The sequence below is a fragment of the Saccopteryx bilineata genome, chromosome X (genome assembly GCF_036850765.1).
Source record: "Saccopteryx bilineata isolate mSacBil1 chromosome X, mSacBil1_pri_phased_curated, whole genome shotgun sequence".
Taxonomy (NCBI): domain Eukaryota; kingdom Metazoa; phylum Chordata; class Mammalia; order Chiroptera; family Emballonuridae; genus Saccopteryx; species Saccopteryx bilineata.
Window position 1 is genome coordinate 41,463,648 of NC_089502.1, and position 8,151 is coordinate 41,471,798.

An 8,151-nucleotide genomic window follows, 5' to 3' on the forward strand; every position below is an offset into this window, starting at 1 on the left:
TCGGTGTCCGTGGTGATTTCTCCTCTTTCATTTTGGATTTTGTTTATATGAGTTCTTTCTCTTTTTTCCTTGGTAAGTCTTGCCAAGGGTTTGTCAATTTTGTTGATCTTTTCAAAGAACCAGCTTCTTGTTCTATTAATTTTTTCTATAGTTTTTCTGTTCTCTAATTCATTTATTTCTGCTCTGATTTTTATTATCTTCTTTCTTCGGCTGGTTTTAGGTTTTTTTTTTTGTTCTTCTTTTTCTAGTTCCTTAAGGTGGGAAGTTAAGTGGTTCACTTGGGCTCTGTCTTGTTTGTTCATAGAGGCCTGAAGTGATATGAACTTCCCTCTTATCACTGCTTTTGCTGCATCCCAGAGATTCTGATATGTCATATTGTCATTTTCATTAGTCTGTATATATCTTTTGATCTCTGCACTTATTTCTTCTTTGACCCATTCATTTTTTAAAAGTATGTTGTTTAGTTTCCACATTTTTGTGGGATTTTTTTCCTCTTTTTTGCAGTTGAATTCTAGTTTCAAGTCTTTATGATTGAAAATATGCTTGGTACAACTTCAATTTTTCTGAATTTGTTGATGTTGTTTTTGTGGCCCAACATATGTTCAATTTTTGAGAATGATCCATGTACACTGGAGAAATATGTATACTCAGTCACTTTGGGATGAAATGTCCTATATATGTCTATAATATCCAGGTCCTCTAGTGTTTTGTTTAAGGCCACTATGTCTTTTTTGATTCTCTGTTTGGATGACCGATCTAGAGCCGTCAGCGGTGTATTGAGGTTTCCAAGTATGATTGTATTTTTGTCAGTTTTTGTTTTAAGATCAATAAGTAGCTGTCTTATATATTTTGGTGCTCCTTGGTTTGGTGCATATATATTAAGAATTGTTATGTCTTCTTGATTCAGTGTCCCCTTAGCCATTATGAAATGGCCATTTTTGTCTCTGAGTACTTTTCCTGTCTTGTAGTCAGCATTATTTGATATGAGTATTGCTACACTTGCTTTTTTTTGGATGTTATTTGCTTGGAGTATTGTTTTCCAGCCTTTCACTTTGAATTTGTTTTTATCCTTGTTGCTTAGATGAGTTTCCTGTAGGCAGTATACTGTTGGATTTTCTTTTTTAATCCATTCTGCTACTCTGTGCCTTTTTATTGGTGAGTTTAATCTGTTTACATTTAGTGTAATTATTGACACTTGTGAGTTCCCTATTGCCATTTTATATCTTGGTTTCTGTTAGTTTTGTGTCTTATTTGATCCTTCTCTTTCGTTTTTCTATCTTTTGTTTTTATTTGGTTGTATTCCATACATCTTTCCTCTGTTGCTATCTCTTTTATCTCATGTGCTTCTGTGGTGGGTTTTTCAATGGTGGTTACCTTTGAATAATGAAAAGGGTCCCTACCCTGTTCATTGTAGCGAACTATTTTGTGAGTACTTTTGCACTCCATCATCCTTTCCTACTCTTAATCTCCATCTTCTCCCCCTCTTTCTTTTTGTTGTCACAGTTTAAATTTGGTTTTATTGTGTTCTTCTTGGAGCTTTTACTTGTGGCTCTGTTTTTTTTTTTGTTCTTTGTATCTGATTGGAGAACCCCCTTTAGTAATTCCTGAAGTGGGGATTTTCTGATGATAAATTCCCTCATCTTTTCTGTATCTGTGAATGTTTTTATTTCTCCTTCATATTTGAAGGATAGTTTTGATTGGGTATAGTATTCGTGGCTGAAATTTCCTCTCTTTCAGGACTTTAAATATTGGGGTCCACTCTCTTCTAGCTTGTAGAGTTTCTGCTGAGAAATCTGATGATAATCTAATGGGCCTTTCTTTTTATGTTGTATTCTTCTTTTCCCTGGCTGCCTTGAGAATTTTTTCTTTGCTGTTGGTTTGTGTCAATTTCATTATGATATGCCTTGGAGTAGGTTTGTTGGGGTTAAGAAAACTCGGAGTTCTGTTTGCTTCTTGAACTTGAGGCTTTAGTTCTTTCCACAGGCTTGGGAAGTTCTCATCTATTATTTGTTTGAGTATGTTCTCCATTCCATTTTCTCTCTCTTCTCCCTCTGATATACCTATTATTCTTATGTTATTCTTTTTGATTGAGTCAGATAATTCTTGTAGGGCTATCTCATTTTTTTTAATTTTTGAGTCTCTTTCTTCTTCTCTCTGTTGTGCCTCAAGTTGCTTGTCTTCTATTTCACTAATCCTCTCTTCTATCTGACCTGTTCTATTAGCTAAGCTTGTTACTTCATTTTTCAGCTCGTGAATTGAGTTTTTCATTTCTGTTTGATTTGTTTTTATAGTTTCAATTTCCTTGGACATATATTCTTTATGTTCATTGAGTTGTTTTCTGAGCTCCCTAAATTGCCTTTCTGTCTTTTCTTGTATATCTCGGAGGATTTTTTGGATTTCTATCTTGAATTCTCTGTCATTTAGCTCCAAGGTTTCGAATATATTAAATTTTTTCTCCATAAATTTTTCCTCATCTAGCTTTGTTACCTCTCTTTCTTTTGTATCCATGATATTCGATTCTCTCTTCCTTAATGACATCTGAGGGTGGTTTTGTTGATAGTATTAATGAGATTTAATAAAGAATAAAAAGTTAAAAAATAAAAAATCAAAAAGAGTTGTTATTTTTTAAAAAAAGTAATAATGAAATAAAGAAAAATAAGATAAAATAAAAATTTTTTAAAAATGGAAATTATTCCCCCCTCGATTTTTCCTCTCCTCTCCTCTTCCCTCTTTCTTGAGAAAATCTTGTGGTGAACTGTCAATGATAACAAACAATGCCTGTAATGGAGCGCCTGAATTGGGGAAAGGTAATAAAGGGGCAAAAAAAAAGAAAAAAAAAGAAGGGTGTATGGACCCACAAAAAGCAAATAAGGAAAAAATTTGGGTCAAGAATAAAATGATTTGCTTTTAGGTGTTGGTTGTCTAAGAGTTATGATGAGAGGAATAAGAGGAAAATGGAAAAATGGGGGGACAAATTAAAAAATTACTATTGTATTTAGTGGAACAAGAACTAGATAAAATGGAGAGCCAGGGATGGGAGCACTGCTAGTGAGTTAAAAAGGTGAAGTAAAAACCCCCCAAAATGCCACAAACATAAGTTTGAGTACCAGATAAGATAATTTGTTTGTTATTGAGGTTTGAATGAGAGGAGATGTAAAGGAGAAAGGAAGAAACTAATATAGAGGGAGAAAAGAAAGAGAGAGAGAGAAAAAAAGAGGGAACCACTAAAAGAAGAAAAAAGAAAAAAGAGGAGATAGAGAGAGAGAGAGAGAGAATTAAGGGTTTTGGAGTGCAACCCTCATAGAGAGAAAGGAAGAGGAGAGAAAAGATAATGGGAGATGTAACACTTATGGGTAGTGTAGTTCAAGGAGAGGAGAGAGTAAGACTGGCAGAGAGTTAATTGGCCAAATTGGAGGAGGAAAAAAAATATCAAGAATGAAGATAAGAGAAACAAACGAACAAATATAATAAAATGAGATAGGTTATAATGTCTGCAGATTATTCTTGATTTTGAGAGGTTATCTTCTTGCTTTTTCTTTTCTCTCCCTCTTCCTGGTCGGTGACTCTGTACCCCGGATTCTGCCCCTTTGGCACGCTCAGGTAGAGGCTTGCAGTTGATAAGTCTCTATGGCAATGTCATGTATTGTGCTTTAGTCTCGTGGGAGTCGAGGCTCATTAGCATTTATAGGCTCTGACACTGAGAGAGTCCATGTTTCTGGAGCCTTTCTCCTAGTCTTTCCTTCCTCAATTAGTAGCCTGATAATCCAGCTCTGGAGTTGCTGCTGCCTCTGCCTGGATAGTAAGAGGCTCAAAGAGCTGGCAACTCCCCACTCTATTTCCACTCAGCACAGGGCTCTGGGTAAGGCTCAGTCAGTCAGAGCTGCTAGCATAATCAGGCGGGGTTTCCGCCCACTCAAAGACCTCTGGCTCTGCCACTCTGTCCAGTAACACAGGCGGGCGCCCACTTCCGGTGTGCTTGGAGGAAAGTCTTGCTCACTATCTGCGTGTGCAGACCAGGATATCAGGCAAGCAGTCTCACGCTCTGAGTGAAACCCCCAACCACATGGAAAAGTTGCAGCGTTGGAATTGGCTCTCGCTCCGTCCCCGTGCGCGGCTTTTGCAAGGCGCTGGGGCGGCCCGAGATTCCACTTTGGCCCACACAAAGGCCCCTGACTCTGCCCCTCTGTGCGATAACATGGGCGTGCACTGCCGAGGCACTCGGAGGAATCTCTCGCTCACTATCTGCGTGCGCAGACCAGGATATGAAGCCGGCTGCGTTTCCCTCTGAGTGCAACCCCCATCAGCACGGAAAATTTCCACCGTTGGAATTAGTTCTCGCTCCCTCCCTTGCGCGGCTTTCCCAGGGCAGTGGGGCTGCCCAGAGATTCTGCTTTTGGCCCACAGAAAGGCCTCTGACTCTGCCTCTCTGTGGGGTAAAACAGGCACCCATTCCCAGGGCTTAGGAAGAAATCTCTCGCCCACTAACTGTGCGTGCGCAGACCAGGAGATCGGGTAAAATGGCTGCCCCACTTGTTTTTCTTTGTTTGGGTTTGGTGCGAGTTTTAGCTTGTATTGCCCGGGTTGCCACAGGATCAGTTTTTCCTCGGCTTGAATCCCCGTGCCACAGCCTGGTTTTGCCGTTTGTGCCGCGGCCTGAATCTATTCACCCCCTTTGCCCGCCTCAGTTTCTATATTCACAGTTACCAGAGAAAGCCTCCCTGTTTAGGTTAGTGAGGAAGGCGGAGCATTTCTTACTCCCTTTTTCCTTCGGGGTTTGGTTATATATTTAGCCAATTTTTCACTCGACCATACCTTTGGGTGTATTGCGAAGCATCTGGAGGCTCCAAGTATAGGTTTTTCTGTTTCTGGTTGAAGATCTTGTTGAGTTTTGGGGGAGATTTATCGGTATCGCTTCCTACCCCGCCATTACTCTGACGTCATCTCCCATCCTGCTTTTAATTCCTTTTATTGTGTTATTTCTGATACTGTATTTGTCATTTATGACTAATTCTTTTTTATTATTTCAATGTCCCTTTTTATATTTTCTATCTCTTTATTTAGGTGTTTGTAATGACCATCTATTGTTCTAATATCTTTGAGCATCCTAACAATCGTTATTTTAAACTCTGCATCTGGTAATTTGGTTATATCTGATTCATTTAGGTCCTTTTCAGTGGATTTCTCTTGGTTCATTTGTGTTGCATTTCTTTGCCTTTGCAATTTCTCTGTGTAAAGGAAGGTTTTGGCCACTGGAGCCCACTGGGTATGGCCTCTGTTCCCTTGGTATGATCTGTCTGCAGACCCGGCACCCCCTCTTCTGTTGCTGCCTAAGGCTTTTGGGTTTGGGCTTTGCTGGTTTCCTCCCCACTGGGGCTGTTGCTATGGTTTCCACCTCTTCTTCATGGTAGTGGCTGTGATAATGTCCTCGGGTGCACAAGCCTTGGTGGCTTTGGCCTTTGCCTTGCCCCTATGGGTGGTGTTATGCTCAGCCCTGAGGGCAGTAGCGAGCACCTTTTCTCAGCTATAGGTCTCTGCCTGTTTCCGGGCTTTCACCCCACCCTTGCAGGAGGAGCCCACTCGTGGAATGGCTACTAGCCTTGGCTATACCTGCTGGGCCAGACTGCGTGCCCACACTCAGCTCAGTAGCAGAACTCTGCTGTTCTCAGGTTTTGGCTCCACCCTCGCAGGAGGAGCTGGCTCCCAAGTCTGGCCAAAAGCCTCGGTTGCACGGGCAGTGCAAGGCTGTGCTCCTGCGCTCTTGTTCAGGGGCTGGTCTCCACCCCTTCTGGGGTTCCAGCCCTTCCCCTGAAGGCTGGATTACAGGCTTCCAGAGGCTGGGCTTGAGCGCTTTTGCATGCCTACTCCTCCCCAGCCATGCAAGACTGAGCTCACATGTGAGCCCAGTGGTGGCCAGCAGGCTTCCGCCCCTGCCGACAGAACCGCATCTCCACATCCCGCTGCCACCTGCTCTCTGGTGAGGCCTCAGCTGTGTGGGGTGCAGATACTGAAGCTCAGACCCTAACACTCACTACTGCAGACCTGAAAGCTCCTTCCTTTTAAGCAACCCTGCTCTGAGTGCCGTGGGAGTGCTTGTTTGGCTGGTGTCCTGCTTCCGTTTGCTGGTATTGCTGTTTCCAGGGGAAATATTCACTTCAGATTTGGGGAGTGACTTGTCCCAGGGGTTAGGGTGGTTGTCTCCCAAAATGTTTCTCCCTGTGCCTCCTAGATTACACTCTCTTCCTGCTACTCCAGTCCTCTCCTCTCTCCCCATTCCCCAGAGCCCAGGGTGAGTGGTTGTGAAAGAGGTTTTCTGTGTGGTCCCTTTAAGAGGAATCCTGGTTCTGAGAAATTAGACTCTTTCTCACAAACAGTATCCTGATTTGTTTCCAGCTAAATACTGTCCTTATGCCTCTTCTAGGCTCTTGAGCTGCAGGGTGGGGCTTTGTTCCTGGGACTCAGGACCCTCCCCTCTCTGCTAAACTCACTTCCTGCCACGCGAGTCTCTCCCGGCTGCCGTTCACTCCAGGGAGCTGGGCAGCCCTCTCTGTGTTTCCACTTTTCCTACCAGTCTCAGTGTGGCTTCTTCAGTGTTCCTTGGTTGAAGAGTCCTCTTAGTTTAGTCCAAAGTTGGTTTTTCCAGATGATAGTTCTTAAAATTATTTTGTAATCCACTTTGGTTCTGGGAGGTGGATGTTGGTAAGTCTGCTTACTCCAGCGCCATCTTGTCTTATCAATCCTAGTAGTTTTTGTTGGAATCTTTAAGATTCTCTATACAATATCATGACATCTGCAAATACTGACAGTTTAACTTTTCCTTTCCAATTTGGATGCCTTTCATTTCTTCTTTTTGTCTAATTGTTGTGGCTAAGACCTTCAGTACTGGGTTGAATGATTGTGGTAAAAGCAAAGATTCCTGTTTTGCTCCTGAACTTAAGAAAAAAGCTTTTAGTTTTTGAGACTAGAGTTTGATGTTGGCTGTGGGTTGTCATATATGGCCTTTATTTTGTTGAAGTACCCTCTATGCCCTCATTGCTGAGATTATTTTTTTATAACAAACGGGCAGTGGATTTTATCAAATGCTTTTTCTGCATCTTTGATATTATCATGTGGTTCTTATTCTTCATTTTTTATGTGGTGTATCATATTTATTGATTTATAGCTATTGTACCAACCTTGCATCTCTATAATAAATCCCACTTAATCATGGTATATTTTAAAATTTTTAGATTTATAGATTTTGAGAGAGAGACAGAGACAGAGAGAGAGTGAGAGATATCAATCTGGTCTGGTTTTGTATGTGTCTTGACCAGCTATCAAACCTGAAACCTTTGCATATTGGAATGATGCTTCAACCTATACAGCTAGGGCAAAGTATATTATTTTTTTATAATGTACTGCTGGGACAGGTTTGTTAATATTTCTCAGAGGATTATGGCATCTGTATTCATCAGAAGTTTTGGCTTATAATTTTATTTCTTTGCAATGTATTTATCTGGTTTTGAAATTAGGATGATGCTGGTTTTATAAAATAAGCTTCAGTACCTTCCCTCCTTTCCTCCTTTTGAATTTTCTGTAAACCTTAGAGAAGCATAAGTAGTAGTTTTTTAAAAATTTCTTTTGATAAAAATATCTTGTGAAGCCATCAAGTGCAGGATTTTTGTTTGTTGGAGAATTTTTTATTACTGTATTAATTTCATTAATTGTAACTGTTTTTTTTCAGATTTCTGATTCTTTCTAATTTAGTTTTTAAAATTATATATTTCTTCAAAAAATGAAATAAAAACAATTTCTTTTACAATTGCAACAAAAAAATTATTTTCTAGGAATAAAAGTAAAGGGTGTGAAAGACCTATATACTGAAAATTACAAAGTATTATAGAAAGAAATTGAAAAAATATATAATGAAATGAAAAATATATTCCATGTTCATGGTTTAGAAGAATCAATATAGTTAAAATGGCTATATTAATTCTTCATTAAAATCCCAATGTCATTTTTTAAAGAAATAGAACCAAATATCACCAGGTTTGCAAGGAACTATAAAAAATCCCCAATAGCTAAAGCCTTCCAGAGAGAAAAGAATGAAGAGGGAGGTATCACGCTACCTGACTTCAAATTATATTACAAAGCCAGGATAATCAAAACAGCATG